At 38.1% G+C, this 16,696-nt stretch overlaps 1 long non-coding RNA gene across 7 annotated transcripts in view; it reads right to left on the reverse strand.

Annotated features, from left to right (window-relative positions):
* LOC140633229 (uncharacterized) overlaps positions 1-16,696 on the reverse strand; it is a 151,849-nt gene that overhangs the window by 48,748 nt on the left and 86,405 nt on the right. For 6 of the 7 annotated variants that reach the window (XR_012030858.1, XR_012030857.1, XR_012030859.1 and 3 more), the window contains exon 5: positions 9,409-9,599. This is a non-coding gene — a long non-coding RNA (uncharacterized lncRNA). Of the gene's footprint in view, positions 1-2,228; positions 2,610-9,408; positions 9,600-16,696 lie in introns of those variants that run through there. The other variant, XR_012030860.1, reaches the window with a different exon arrangement.

Here is a 16,696-nt window from a genome sequence, read left to right on the forward strand (position 1 = left end):
GGAGAGGGAGAGAGAGAGAGAGAGAGAGAGAGAGAGAGAAAGTGAGGGTAGAGGCAAAGGGGAAGGTAGAGGGATGAGAAGACTGCAACAATATGGAGCTCAGCACAGGACTTGATCCCACAACTCTGAGATCATGACCTGAGCCCAATCCAAGAGTCTTGACACTTAACATACTATACCATCCAGGCTTGTGAATACATTATAATAAGAGTTCCTAACTTATGTTAGGGTTTATTCTTTTTGTTGTAGATTCTACAGGTCTTGTTAAATGCATGTCATGTATTCACTTTTACAATATCCTACAAAATAATGGTTTATTGCCCTAAAAAATCTGATCTCCATCTTCCTCCTTCCCTCTTTCCCCTGTTCTTTCTCTTTCTCTCCTTGCTTTCCCCTAACTTCCTGGCTGGTCTCTATTTCTTCTTCTTTTTCTTTTTTCCTTCTCTAGAATATTACATAGGTGGAACCATACAGGCTATAGCATTTTTAGACTGGCTTCTTTCACTTAGCAATATGCATTTAAGTTTCTTTTTTATTTTTTTAATCTTTTTTAATAATAAATTTATTTTTTATTGGTGTTCACTTTGCCAACATACAGAATAACACCCAGTGCTCATCCCGCCAAGTGCCCCCCTCAGTGCCCATCACCCATTCACCCTCACCCCCCGCCCTCCTCCCCTTCCACCACCCCTAGTTCGTTTCCCAGAGTTAGGAGTCTTTATGTTCTGTCTCCCGTTCTGATATTTCCTACCCATTTCGTCTCCCTTCCCTTCTATTTCCTTTCACTATTATTTATATTCCCCAAATGAATGAGAACATACACTGTTTGTCCTTCTCCAATTGACTTATTTCACTCAGCATAATACCCTCCAGTTCCATCCATGTTGAAGCAAATGGTGGGTATTTGTCGTTTCTAATGGCTGAGTAATATTCCATTGTATACATAAACCACATCTTCTTTATCCATTCATCTTTCGAGGGACACCAAGGCTCCTTCCACAGTTTGGCTATTGTGGACATTGCTGCTAGAAACATCGGGGTGCAGGTGTCCCGGTGTTTCATTGCATCTGAATCTTTGGGGTAAATCCCCAACAGTGCAATTGCTGGGTCGTAGGGCAGGTCTATTTTTAACTCTTTGAGGAACCTCCACACAGTTTTCCAGAGTGGCTGCACCAGTTCACATTCCCACCAACAGTGTAAGAGGGTTCCCCTTTCTCCACATCCTCTCCAACATTTGTGGTTTCCTGTCTTGTTAATTTTCCCCATTCTCACTGGTGTGAGGTGGTATCTCATTGTGGTGGTTTGATTTGCATTTATGTTTCTTCCATGTCTTTACATGGTTTGATAGCTCATTTCAAATTACATGGTTTGATAGCTCATTTCTCATTATCACTGAATAATATTTGTTTGTATAGCTATGCAACAGTTTATTCACTTATTGAAGAACATCCTGGTTAGTTCCAATTTTTGGCAATTAGGAATAAGCTGCTATAACCGTTCATGTGCAGGTTTTTATGTAGACTTAGGTTTTCAACTTATCTGGGTAAATATCTAAAAGTGTGGGATCCCTGGGTGGCGCAGTGGTTTAGCGCCTGCCTTTGGCCCAGGGCGCGATCCTGGAGACCCGGGATCGAATCCCACGTCAGGCTCCCGGTGCATGGAGCCTGCTTCTCCCTCTGCCTGTGTCTCTGCCTCTCTCTCTCTCTCTCTCTCTGTGACTATCATAAATAAATAAAAAAATTAAAAAAATTTAAAAAAATAAAAAAAAATAAAAAAAAAAAAAATAAAAGTGTGATTGCTGGATCATTTGGTAAGACTAGGTTTAGCGTTGTAAGAAACTGCCAAATACTTTTCTGAAGTACTTGTGTCATTTTGCATTCTTGTCAGCAAAGAATGACAGTTCCTATTGCTCTATATCCTCACAAGCATTGTTCTCCATATTTTGATTTTAGCTGTTCTAATAGGTGTGGGATAGAATCTCACTAATATTTTAGTTTGCAATTCCCTAATACTATATGATGTTGAACTTCTTTCTTTTTTTTTTTAAGATTTTATTTATTTATTCATAGACACAGAGAGAGAGAGAGGCAGAGACACAGGGAGAGGGAGAAGCAGGCTCCATGCAGGGAGCCCAATGTGGGACTTGATCCGGGGTCTCCAGAATCACACCCCAGGCTGCAGGCAGCGCCAAACCGCTGCGCCACCAGGGCTGCCCCTTGAACTTTTTTCTATATGATTATTTACCACTTGTAAATCTTGTTTGGTGAGATGTCTGTTTAAATCTTTTCCTCAGTTTTTAATTAGATTGTTTATTTTCTTACTGAGTTTTAATTGCACATATTATTTTAGTTTCCTTGAGTACATACCTAAGAATGGAGTCCTGGCTCATATAGTAACTCTATGTTTAACTTTTTGTGGACGTGCTAAACTGTTTTTCAAAGCAGCTTTACCACTGTAATGTTACCATTGACAATGTATAAGGATTCCAATTTCTCCACATCATAGGCAACACTCGTTATTATTAGTCTTTTTTGTTATAGCCATCCAAGTGAGTACGAAGTGGCATCTCATTGTGGTTCTGATTTGCATGTAGTCAATGATGTTTTTTCCTTTAAAAAAAAAAAAACAAACATTCCACCAACCTGTGCCTTTTAGTTAGAATGTTTATTTCATTTACATTTAATGAAATTAATAAGGTATGATTTATATTTATCCATTTGCTATTTGTTCTACATATATCTCATGTCTTTCTTACTGTTCTACATTTTCTCTTTTAATGTTTTACTGTGTTAGATTTTTCTAGTGTACCATTTTAATTTCTTTGTCATTTATTTTATGTATTTATTATTTTCTTAATGGTTGCTTTAGAAATTACAATTAACATATTAATTTACAACAATCTAGCCAGATTAACACAAACTGAATTTCAATCATACAAATCTTTGCTCCTATGTAGTTCCACCCACTTGCTGCTATTATTGTCATACAAATTATATATTTTTACATTGTATATATTTATAATTTTATGCAGTTTTGTTTTAATTATATAGAGGAAAATATTACAAATAATACTTTTATAGCATCCTTTATATAGTAATACTGGTGCTCTTCATTTCTTCATGTGGACTTAAGTTACCATGTTGTGTTCTTTTCAGTTCACTGAGAAAGATTCCTTTTGTATTTACTGAGGGGCACGTCTAGTAATGACCAGTTCTCTCCATTTTTGTTTACCTTGCAATGTCTTAATTACTCCTTTATTTTTGAAGGACAATTTGCTGGATATAGAATTCTTGGATCTATAGAACTGTTGGTTCAGTTCTTGGTTGACAGTCTTTCTTTCGGCACTTTGCATAAGTCAATTCACTGCCTTATGGCCTCCATGTATTTTTATTTTATTTTTTATTTTTTATTTTTTTTGGCCCCCATGTATTTTTAAAAGAGTTTATTTATTTATTCATGAAAGACACATGGAGAGAGAGGCAGAGACATAGGCAGAGGGAGAAGCAGGCTCCTTGCAAGGAGCCTGATGTGGGACTTGATCCTGGATCCTGAGATCATGCTCTGAGCCAAAGGCAGACACTCAACCACTGAGCCACTCAGGTGCCCCAGTGTCCTTGATTTTTGATGAGGAATCAGTTATGAGTCTTATTGAGGATCTCTTGTATGTGGTGAGTTATCTCTTGCATTTGCAAGATTCTCTTCTTGTCTTTGGCCTAGATAGTTTTATTATGATGTATTGAAAAGTTGTTTGCACTTGGTGAGCTCTGAGGTAGGTCAAATGAAAGTGGCTTTCCAGGGAATGGACAGACACATCAAATAATGACAGTTTTCTGGGAATTGGGCTTTTGAGTATCTCCAACTCTGTTCTGCTACTTCCAGGGGGTTATTAAGATACTAGTTTCACTGGGATTGTAAGGCTGTTGGTGTTCAAAACTATAGCAGAGTTGGAAGAGTAGGATAGAAATAGACCAAGTTAAAATACTATAGTTTCTCTCTTCCTACTGAGATTCAGCCATTTTTCTTGAATTTATGTTCCCTATATTGTTGCAAGCTTTTTTTTTAGACCTCATTTATTTATTTGACAGAGAGACAGCGAGAGAGAATGAGAGAGTGTGCACAAGCAGGGGGAGCTGCAGAGGGAAAGAGAGAAGCAAGCTCCCCAGTGAGCAGGGAGCCATCCCAGGACCCTGGGACCCTGAGATAATGATCTGGGCCAAAGGTGGATGCTTAACCAACTGAGCCACCCAAGTGCCCCTGTTGCAAAGTTTTGTGTAATTTCCAGGGTTCTGAAAAAGGTGATTTTTTTACCATTTTTTTTCTAATGATATTACTGCTTTTATCGAAGAGAGAGTTTTTGAAAATCTTTACTTGTTCATTCCTACTGACATCACCTCCTGATGCTTTAAAGAGGCCTTGTATATCCTACTGAAGCTTTTTCAGGTGGGATATTGTCTGATTAAAAGAAGGGGTATTATTCAGGATTATGTAATAGATCTGTTTCCCAAGAAGCAGAGCCTGAGATGAGAATCCCTATGCCAGTAATTTATTAAGGAAAGGCTCCCAGGAGAAACCACTGAAGATTGAGTGAAGCAGACCAGATAAGAGAAGGAAGCCCAAGAAAGAGTGTGATTTTAGATTAAGTTTCAGCCTCAGCCCTATTCTGCAGAGGGCCTCTAAAATGTAAGTTATGTCTCATTGTTTGTATCTCCTTGGGACAAGTCAGGTCATATTATGGGCTGAGTTGTGTCACCTGAAGTGACACAACTTATATGTTGAAGTCATAACCTTTACCTCAGAAACTGTTTGGAGATAGTGTCTTTAAAGAGGTAATTAAGTTAAAATGAGGTCATATGGGCAGGTCCTAATCCAATATGACTGCTGTCCTTATAAAATGAGATTAAGACATGGAAACACACATAGGGATAATTATGTGAAGATGCAGGGAGGAGACAACCCAAGGACATCAGGTTAGAAGAACCAATCCCCTGGACATCTTAATTTTAGACTCAGGCTCCAGAATTGTGAGAAAATAAATTTCTGCTATCAAAACCATTCAGTCTGTGATAATTTGTTATGGCAGTCCTAGCAAACTAAGATAGTAGTTTTCATACTTCTACACCTGTCAGTCATTTGTCAAGTATTGCTTATGGGAGCATCAGTTTCCAGGTACTACCAGTTCCTTTTAACTGTTTGCAAAGTAGCTTTATAGTCAGAAAGCTGTCCTTCCAAAGAAAGTTGCAAGAGTTGCTTTTAGAAATAAAAGTACACAGAAGCTAGGAGAAGGAATCATGGCACTGGTGAATGGAATCTGAGTAGAGCATGGACAGTGTCTACCACAGGGTTTTGGTTCTAAACAAGAAAAATCAATCCTTACTGTTTTAAGCAAAAAGTAAGCATAGTATATTAATTAGGTCATAATTTCTAGGAAGCTAGAGAAAGAGGTGCCAGGATCATATAGCAATGACCAGTGTCTCAAATAACCAATGAGAAATTGTCAAGTGGAGATATCACGATAAACACTTTAATACTGGATATTAGGCACCAGCATAGAATTTCTGTGCACTGTTGTCCCTAGAAACTGGGAGTAACAAGCCATAATGAATTTGGGTCAAGGCATCTTTCTTTGTGCTACCAACTTCAAATTCAGTGTTTGGCTTTGAAGGGCATGTTCTTAGCTCATCTTTAAGGAAGGCTGCTAAAGTTAGACTTTTATACAAAAAAAAGTGACTATGATTTTAGACCAGGATTGACAAAATGAGGAGTTTCCCAAACCAGAAAGTATATTCAGAGCTTCTGGGCATCCACAAGGTATGATAAATATCCATCCACCAGAGAAGGTTTTTTCAAGAAGAGTTCTTCACCCAAATTTAAATGAAAGATTCAAGAGACAGTGTAGGTGTTTGTTGACTTACGATGATGAGTTAAAACTGTTGACTAAGAATGAGTTGTAAATGAAGGAGGTCATCTGTTGTGCTCTTTGAGTGACCATGCTCCTTTTCATACATAATTTTTGGGCACACTATTTTATTTTTGTGAGAATTCTTTCAGATTTGCCTTGTCCTCTCACTTGCTCTGGATAAAAGCTTCTAGACCTTCAGGCAATTCTTTGCATATCTATTCTGTATTTCTTATGGGAAAGCGGGTATCTTTTTCATACATTTCTCTCCAACATCGGGCTGTTTCCTGGTGCCGTCTTGCTACAAATGTTCCCACACAGTGACTGTATCACTTTAGAATAAGAAAATATAGGGAATATAATTATTTTTCTCCAAATATTGGGAGGTTTTATTGAGTTTGTGGTTCCCCTCAGCTTCAGGGTAGCATGCTATTCTCAAATCCATCTATTCTCAATTAAGAACTCCTCCTAGATCAGCCCCTCTCCTTCCCTATCACCATTAAGAACTATGTTTCATACCACATAGCAAGGGCACTGTAAAAGGAATAGGAGAAAGGAGTTCCTGATCTAATATTAAATTCCAATTCAAGGGAATTCTCTCCTTAAAATCTCCTGAGATATTGACATTTTCTATATATAGGTAAAAGTTTTAGATGGATCTATTGCTTTTGACATTGTGGCATTAATGGAATCTCCCATGTCGATGAATATCACATTTATATAAAACATACCTATCAAGGGAAAAGGTGAAAGTAAAATAAAATTCTATTTTCTAGTGGTCCTATTTAACCAACAAATGTGAAGGATATTTGTTGGCTACAATGGTGCCCACACCTGGAAAAGATGTGGAAAAATATACCAACTAAAGGGCATTTGATTCTGTGTCTTCATCATGTATTCTGGGCCATGTATTCCAGTCACAGTTTATGTTTGTAACATATCCTGGTAAGCTAGAGTTACTTAACTCTATAGATGTCAAATGGATCAAGTCAGTAATAAGCATGAGACCACTGAATAAAAGGAATCAGACATCAAAGGCATGGACCCTGTACCAGTAGAGTATTGAAATGGAGAAGGATGGCCAAGTACATAGTAGTTGGCAAATATGGTGCTGATGGCTTACACAGATACAGGTTGATTCCTAGGTAGGTGGGCAATAAGAAACACAGAAGTGAGACACCCAGAGATAGAGAAAATAAAGCAATTTATTTTATCTCTCTGTTGAGATATAATATTTGATATCAAAACCCTAGTTACATGGAATATTACATGTGAGTGTGTTGTAGGACACACAGAGTTCTAAAAAAAAAGCAGCTTTATGAATGGTTGTTACAGAAAGTAGTTCTCCACATTAGTCAGGATAGGTTAGGCTATGCTATGGTAACAAACCCTAAAGTACCTGTGGCTTTACTTAGTAAAATATTACTGCTGTCTTCAGTAGCTCTTTCAAATGGCGGCTCAGTAACCTAAAATGTTTCTAGATAGAGGCTATGTCATGTGGAACAAAGGACTCCCAATATAATCACTAAAGGAGAAGAGAGGCTGGGGGAACATGAAGCATGCTTTAAAATAATCTTTCTTTCTTCAAGTTACATATAACGGACCAGAAGTCAATGAGATGATACCAGCCTAACTAATAGTGGTTAGTAGCCTGCCCATGTGCTCTGGAAGAAGACATGGAGTCACTATCTCTGCCTCCGTTTTTAAGACTGTGAGGGAAAAAATGCTGTATTGGCAGTGGTGCATATGTGAAAGTCCCTGCAAAGGCTTCATTGCCAAAATAAAGAAGAATCTTATTGGTGATTGGAGACAGAAGGTTCAACTTTAAAAATATATCAGCACTTGATGTTCTTAATAGTCTTATGAACTACTTGAGCTAATGAGCATCTCAGACCTCACATAGAGAAGGATACATGAAAAAAAAAAGAATAATTTGGGCCAACACTATTAAAATTCTCATATTAACAACTAATGCATTTTTGCTATAGAATTTCCATCTACTATTGTTACTAACTTTAAATTATCTGAGCTGAAGTTTTAGCCTCTGTAGGGGTTCACCATAGCTTCTAAGTTCCTTTCCACTTGTATCATTCAATGATGCCATGCTCTTTCTCTTTCTTTCTTTCTCTTTCTTTCTTTCTTTCTTTCTTTCTTTTTCTTTCTTTTTCTTTCTTTCTCTTTCTTTTTTTTTCTTTCTTCTTTCTTTCTTTCTCTCTCTCTCTCTCTCTCTCTCTTTCTTTTGACATTTGATGGTAAATATGATATAAACTCTGTAGTTGACAAGAGAATTTTTATTTGGGAAGAAAATTGTTCAGGGTTGAAACAAAAAACTATTTCCCAATCTTGTGTTTCGTATTCACCAGCATTGGATTTTTAAAGATTCCATTTGCCATCTGTTATTTTCTTTACACCAGTGATCACACATATATATATTTTCCTATTATTGAAATACTAATTTGTTTTTGGAGTGATTTATTCAAAAGATAAAATTCACATTCTGAGGAATCCGTATACTCTGTTGTCTATCGTTTTTATTTTATGTTTTTTACTTTTCTTGCAATACTGTTACTCTTTTGGACTTAGAATTTGTAAAATAAAGGTGTATGGATTTTGCATGAGTATGAATCAAAGGTATTAATCCATGAAATGGAAGGCAGATACTTACTTGAAGTTTAACCTAGTTTGTGGATATGTGAATGTACTCTGTTTCTGTTGTCAGTTCTCTGAACAGACGTGTGGAGTTAATTCCACATTTTATTACTTCTGTGACCTCTTAAAATAAATAACTTGTCTCTCTGTGTATTAGTTTTCTCATCAGTAAGATGAGATTATTGTAGTATGTATTCAGTGGAGTAGTAAAGATCAAAGGAGAAAGTGTGTGGCAAGTTCTTAATATGATTATTCTGGTTAAAAAAATTAAGTATTATGATGCTAATCATTAATATCATTCAATTTGATATCAATTAATTGCAAGATGCTAGCTAGTATTATTTTTTGTTAAGCCCAATATAAACATCTATGTTTTTATGGAGAATATGCCAAATTCTTCCACTGCAGCATAAATCTTAGCCCAATCTTTCAGGAGTAAGGGTGGAGACTCTTCCTCTTCCTGGCTCTACCCAGAGGGAGTAGTAAGGACACTGTTGTTACTCTCTTGCCAGATCTGGTTAAAATGATATCTCAGTTTAATTGTGTGTGTTGTGTAAGGTCTTCCCATATCATATGGTACCAGATACATAACAAGTATGTAATAACTATGTTGAATGAATTGGCACATTTATACCCACTTAGAAAGAAGGAACTTGCTTCTGAAATTATTTTCCCCTGGTATACAATCATATTATCCTAACACTCATTATGTAAATTTAGAAATTCAGCATTCTGGTAACCATAGCTCATCCATCTTGAAAGCAGATCAATCAACTTCCATGTCAAACCCTCCAAGGGAAGCATCATAAAAGAAAAAAAAAAAGTGGAAATGGTTGACCTCAAGTGAGCAGAAGAAAACCTACCTTCTGGTAGCTTCAGGTACTCATTGGCTTGTTGATGACCATCGTTGGCTTATAGATGACCATATTTTTGCTGTGTTTCTTCACATCATCTTTTCTCAGTGCCTGTCTGTATCTTAATTTCCCCTTTTTAATAAGGATACCATCATTTTGGATCATTTAATCTTAATGACCTCATTTCAACTTGATTATCTCTGTGAAGACATAAGGTTACAATTTCATCATATCTTTTTGGGGGGGGGCATTCACTAATAAATCAAATGTTTTATGAGTACTTATTGCATTAGAAGTGGTTTAATCCATTGGAAAGTGTTTGAAAAGTATATAAGATTTTCACACCTGCAGGGTGTTATTATTGTTAGAAGGGGGTAGTCATTTGTTTACAACTGAACCTGAACATTGAATAGATTATATACCACTTTAATTTAAACAAAATGCACTCAGTAAATGAATCTTTAGTCTTTAGGCTACTATTAAATCTTTGCCTCATTTTTTTCTGCTGAGAAAAAGTTTTGTAATTCTGTTTTCAATAAAGAATAATCAGTCCTGAAAACAAGATTCACTTAGAGTTAATAAAATCTAAATGGAATGAGCTCATTTTGCCACTGTTAAGTTAGAGATATATCTACATGTTCTGCCCCAGTCCCCACTGTTATTCATTGTATTATTTTGCTCATCTTCATAAAGAGATGGCCATTCTCTCATAAACTCCAGAAACATGACAAAAATGAATATCTTAATCTAATTTTGTTATGATAGTTTCAAATAGAACCTTGGAAAGCCTCAAAGATAGTTCATGATTCTCATTCTGTAACATAATGAGCACAAGTATTAGATCTGCAAGCATGGTTTTTCCCTAATCAAAGTAGGGGAGTGGAAGAAGTCTCTGAATGCAAATGAAATCCCCCAGCAGTGGTTACAGCTGTGGCTGCATCAGCAGGTGACTTACAATGATAGAACACAGACTTAAAGCCAGAAAACAAACAAACAAACAAACAGGACACTGGAGCCTACTTTTGGTGATCCCAGAGCTGGTTTTATCCCAACAACATGGTGGTCAGTTAAGGTGAGAGATTAATAGATGGTATTAAGGCTTTAGAGCTCAGAAAGCCCCATTAGAAATCCCATTATAGGGATCCCTGGGTGGCGCAGTGGTTTGGCGCCTGCCTTTGGCCCAGGGTGCGATCCTGGAGACCCGGGATCGAATCCCACATCGGGCTCCCTGCATGGAGCCCGCTTCTCCCTCTGCCTGTGTCTCTGCCTGTGTCTCTGCCTCTCTCTCTCTCTCTCTCTCTCTCTCTGTGTGACTATCATGAATAAATAAATAAAATATTAAAAAAAAAAAGAAATCCCATTATATTCCTGTTTTGAATTAACCCACAAGACTGAGACCATAACTCAGATAACTCTTGAATGGTCATCTTGCAGTTAATTTTTCACATCAGTTGAACAGTATTTGGAGTTTGTGGCACAGAAGCAAGCACTTCTGTGTTGGCCCTTAAGTGTTTCTATGTTGGCCCTTCTTTCCAGTCTCTTTGATGCTAGAGTTATTAACAAGATGGCAGCTGTGTAGAATCAGGAAGTGTCTAGCTTATATATTAATATAATCCAAGAATATACTGAAGCCATCTTTCCACCGGGCCACTCTGCACTGAGGGTCACTCTTCTCTTCTCTCCAATAATGAATGCAATTTGGCTCACAGATCAGTAAAAAAGCATCAATCCATTTTTTTTCTCCTACCAGCACTATGTTCAGAACCAGAAATATGATGTTACTATACTAATTGGGTGGTGTTGCTTTTTAAAGTAAACTCTCAAGAACTATATTTTGGAAAGGATGGGAAAAGTAATTGTGGGTAATCCTTGAGTCTCTGGGCATGGCCTTTTTGTGTTTTCTCTCTGTAAGAGCAGAGAGATTTTAACAGATAATAGGGAATTAAATAGAAACATCATCTAATAAGTATGATGTGTGCTGTCACTGTTAATTCAAACATAATGAACAATGACTGAATGATAATGGTTGCATACAGAAGTCTGCCATATGCTCATTCTGGATGATTGTTGCAGGATGCTTCCTTAAATATGGATGCCATGAGCTAGCCAACAGCACTCCAAATAATCAGATTTTCTGTTGCTCTCGGAGTCTCATAGGGATTTTAGCTTTTTCAGTTAGTTGAATCATAAAAATGAAATCAGATCCTAAAGGGTTTTATAGATGGTAGGCAGTGGGAGAAGGAAGGAGGGGGCAGATAAGGAGAGTGGAAGGGAAAGCAACAAAGGGAAGAGAATGAAACCCTAATGCTATTTTTCCCTAGATCAGAAGAAGCATCTTCTGAATTAGAAACAATCTGTTTACCACTCCTTTTTCCCCTCATCTGAAGACAAATTAACTTCGGCTTTTAGAAAGCTAACATGCTAATGGCACATAGTGTGTATATATATATGTGGTATTACATAGTATATTTAAATGGACATTTCTTTCTGTATAACATTCTAATGTCTAATTAAAGTCCAAATTACAATGTATTTTGATATGTAAGTTAAGCTAGATTGATCCATTTATAAGATTCTATGAAATTGGTTGATGCAATTAGTCTAAATGAACTGATGGACTGTAGAATGTTTTCTTATTTGTTCTAAAGTATTGGCTGTTTCATCTGAGAGAAGTAGAGGGATAAGCCCTATTTTGAAGTACAAATGACATTAGATTTTGCCAGATTGTATAGGTTGAAGTGTCGGCTTTGTTACTTTTAGTCTTGAATAGGACCATGAAGCTCTCAGAAACGTACTTTTTCTTACTCATCTATATGGTAGGGATGCGTGAGAATTCTATGAGGTTATGTAAGTTAAAGCACTTTGTGAACTGTAAGATATTAGACTCTGCTACTCAAAGAATGTTGTGTAGACTAGCAGCATTGGCATCATCTGGGAGCCCATGAGAAGTGCAGAATCTCAGGCCCAACCCAGATCTACTGAATTAGTATCTGTACCTCAATAAGATCCACAATTAATTTATATGCATATTAGAATTTGAGAACTATTTTGTTGTGCCTATATTAAGTTTGAGTATATTATAAAAATATTATTCCAAAAGAGTAAAACTTTGGAAACCTAACCTATTTGTTGGGTATAATCTTATATTCTTTGGAGAGAAGAGGTTAATGACAAATTTCATGCAAAAGAAAAAACAGTCTGAACTAAAAGTGATTTTAAAAAAAATCTAACAATCCAGAAACAAAATCCACACATCTCTGCAAGACATGTCTTAGGATACATAATTAGTAAGTACCAATAATCCACCTTTTATTTTAACCTTTTAATAGCATGAGCATCACTGATTAATGTGATGTCTATGAAAGTTCACCATAATAGAAAGATTTTTTATATTACTATTATGATGATAAAGAAAGTAAATGCATTGATACATTCACAAAAGATTTTTATCCACAAGTGTTGCAATATATTCTTTCATTATACTCAATAACCAGAAGATTTAAACCTTAATCCTTGCAACTGGTAATTCACGCCTTTTATTGCACTTTCTATTTGTTGCAATAGTTGCAGCAGAAGCACTATTTTATACTGGTAGCATATGATTGGAGTGTCATGGAAAATTTCAATTCCAAACAGAAATAGTACCCGAAATTTCCATTCCTTTTGCAAATGAGACTGTTGATTCCGAGGAAAGGAAAGAGAATGGGAGGAAATGCTCTCTGATTAAAAATTTTTTAAAGTTTATTTATTTATTTATTTATTTATTTATTTATTTATTTATTTATAGAGACACAGAGAGAGAGAGAGAGAGGCAGAGACACAGGCAGAGGGAGAAGCAGGCTCTACGCAGGAAGCCCGACGTGGGACTCGATCCCAGGTCTCCAGGATCACACCCCAGACTGTAAGCGGTGCTAAACCGCTAAGCCACCAGGGCTGCCCTCTGATTAGATTTTTTAATCATGGGAAGTTTTGGGAAAATATAACCTGTTTATTTTGTTCATCGGTTTGATATCTACTCCCTGTGGAACGAAATTATGTATTTTAGCAGGTTTTAAAAGGTATAGGGAATGTGTAGCAACAGCACAAAACCTGAGATAAATAAGATTTAAAAGTAACGTGCTTAACAAAAACAGTAGTAGAGCTTGTCATTTTTAATCATTGACTTAGATAAACAGTTTTTTAAAAAATATGAGGCTAGAATTCCAGTGTGATTCACATTCAATTGTATCTATAAAACAAAGTGAATTACAGATTTACTATCATGTTCATTTCCTTATGGGAGAAAAGACACATACATAACCAAAACCTTTTGAATTTGAAATAACTTGTTTAATCAAACCTACAATATGACTAAAAATTTCTGAGTACTTCTAGAATTTTATACCCAATGTATGAACTTCCTACATATAGAATAAATAGTTCCTTCCCTTTCTCTTTCTTCCTCAAACACTGCTGTGACCAGGGGCCACAGACGCAAGTAATGTAATAGTGACTTAGAGAAAAGGATATTTAATTATCTGAAAAAACACAGGAAGTCCAAAACTGATCAGTGTGGTTGGTGCAGTGGCTCCGTGACATCATCAAGGACCCAGGCTCTTTCTAACTACACTTAGCTGTGCTTAGTAAGTTGATGATGTCTTTTATTAGTCATGAAATAGTCCTCCCAGTTCTGACTATCATATCTTCACAGTAGCAATATTAGCTGAAGAAAGTTAGCAAGTGACAAAAAAAAATCTCACCTCAGCATCTCTGCTTTTATCAGGTAGGAAAATCTTTACCTGATACCATTCAATAAACACTTCCTCCTGCCTCATTGTCCCCCTGGTGGTCATTGCTACATTTTTTGCTGCAAGGAAGGCAAGAAGGTAATCTGGCTTTTTTAGTTTCATTAGTGGAAGGCAGGCAAGGGGCGGGGGTTGGAAATGGTTGATGGATGGGTTATTGACAATGTCTAACACCATCCTACCAAGCAATAAAATCGATCTGTTTCAGAGGTCTCCTATGTATTGTTCATGTGTCAAACATTAGTGTACATATGGATCATTTAGAGATCTTGCTGAAAAACAAGTTATAACACAGTAAGTCTAAGGTGGGGCCTAAGAATTTGCAATCCCATCAAGCTCTCAGATGAAGTCAGTGCTGCCAAACCATAGACTACACTTTGAGTAGCAAAGCTTTATATTATATCTGGTCTGTCACACCCTTTTCTTTTCCCTAATCTCATCCTTTAATCATTTCTTCTGTCAGTTTCTGTGTAAAGTTCAGTTTGTTCTTTATCTCTTTTATTTTTTCACTTGTCCTCACACGCACTTTTAATGAGATAACGTGCATATGTAAAGTGTTAAACACAAATATTAGCTCCAACCCCTTTAACTCCCCCTTCTCTACCCTTGCTTACTTAATTGATGAAAATTTGTTTATACCCACCCTCAATTCTTCCTCTTAAAATTCAATTTCTGAAAGCAAACTACAAATACCTAACCTAATAAATGTGAGTTTAGTGGCAGTGATAACCTCATATCAAGGAAAAGAAGCTCTATGTTGTGATTCAAAAACAAATTCTAACAGCATGATTTGTTAGCTACCTCTAATATTGATGGGAAGGCAAGAATATGTTTACCAAATTGTCACAGAATCCCTATTTAGATAGGCATAACCTTGTCTAATGAAACTTGTTACTCCTCAAAGACAGCATTCACAGGAAATGAAGCTCTATTTCTCAGGCAATGCTGTTGTTTTCCAGTTTTGTTTACTTACAAGCATACAATAGAATGATTTTCAACTGTGCTGCACTGTCAGTTTTGAGGATTTCAGTTAATTGAAGACTAAGAGGACTTATGAACTCACCTAGTAATCATTTGTACTCATGATTTTATTGGAAAATACATTTTGATCTCTAGTCCATCAGCTTTCATATATACGTGCACAGGTGTTCTGTTTTCATTGATCAAAGAAAACTTACATTCTACAAGTCATACTATCCAATAGTACTTTCTGTGATGATAGGAACGTTCTATATCTACACTGTCCAATGTGGTAGCCACCAGCAATATTTGGCTACTGAGCACATGAAATATGGCTAGTCCAATTGAGGAACTAGTTTTTCTATTTTTTTTAAAGATTTTATTTATTTATTCATGAGAGACAGAGAGAGAGAGGCAGAGACACAGGCAGAGGGAGAAGCAGGCTCCATGCATGAAACCTGACGTGGGACTCGATCCTGGGTTTCCCGGATCACAACTTGGGCTGAAGATGGCGCTAAACTGCAGAGCCACCAGGGCTGCCCTAGTTTTTCTATTTTATTTCATCTTCATTTATTTACATTTAAGTTTAAGTAAAACTTAAGATGGCAAGATGGCGGAAGAGTAGGGTCACCAAGTCACCTGTCCCCACCAAATTACCTAGAAACCTTCAAATCATCCTGAAAATCTACGAATTCGGCCTGAAATTTAAAGAGAGAACAGCTGGAACGCTACAGTGAGAAGAGTTCGCGCTTCTATCAAGGTAGGAAGACGGGGAAAAAGAAATAAACAAAAGGCCTCCAAGGGGGAGGGGCCCGCGAGGAGCCGGGCTGAGGCCGGGGCGAGTGTCCCCAGGACAGGAGAGCCCCGTCCCGGAGACGCAGGAGCTGCACCGACCTTCCCGGGCGGAAAGGGGCTCGCGGGGAGGTGGAGCAGGACCCAGGAGGGCGGGGATGCCCTCGGCTCCCGGGGACAGTAACAGACACCTGCGTCCCGGGAGAGTGCGCCGAGCTCCCTAAGGGCTGCAGCGCGCACGGCGGGACCCGGAGCAGCTCGGAGGGGCTGGGGCGGAGGCTGGGGGAGGGGGGCGGGTGCTGGGCGGCCCGGGAGCATGAACCCAAAAGCACAGGCCCGGGAGCCCAGGGTGCCGGGGACACAGACCAGGATCCAGCCTCCCCCGGGGGACAGGCAGAGGCCGGGAGGGCCAAGGACAGCAAGGACACTCCTGCCCGGAGCTGAGCAGATCAGCGGCCCCGCCCCGGAGCCTCCAGGCCCTGCAGACCGGGAGCTCTGTAGCTACTGCGGGAGCTGACTCCAGGGCTCCAGAGCTGGCCTCCGCCACTGCGGTTCTTCCTCCTGGGGCATCACGGGGTACACAACCCCCACTGAGCCTCACAGTGGCCTCACCGGATAAGCAGCTTAAACATCTTTCACTGAGCCCTGCACCAGGCAGAGGGCTGAGCAACTCCCCCAAGTGCTAAAACCTGAAAATCAGCACAGCAGGCTCCTCTCCCAGAGGACCAACTAGACCAACAGGGGAAAAACAAATTATTGAC

The sequence above is a fragment of the Canis lupus genome, chromosome 5, assembly GCF_048164855.1.
Source record: "Canis lupus baileyi chromosome 5, mCanLup2.hap1, whole genome shotgun sequence".
In the NCBI taxonomy this organism is placed as follows: Eukaryota; Metazoa; Chordata; class Mammalia; order Carnivora; family Canidae; genus Canis; species Canis lupus.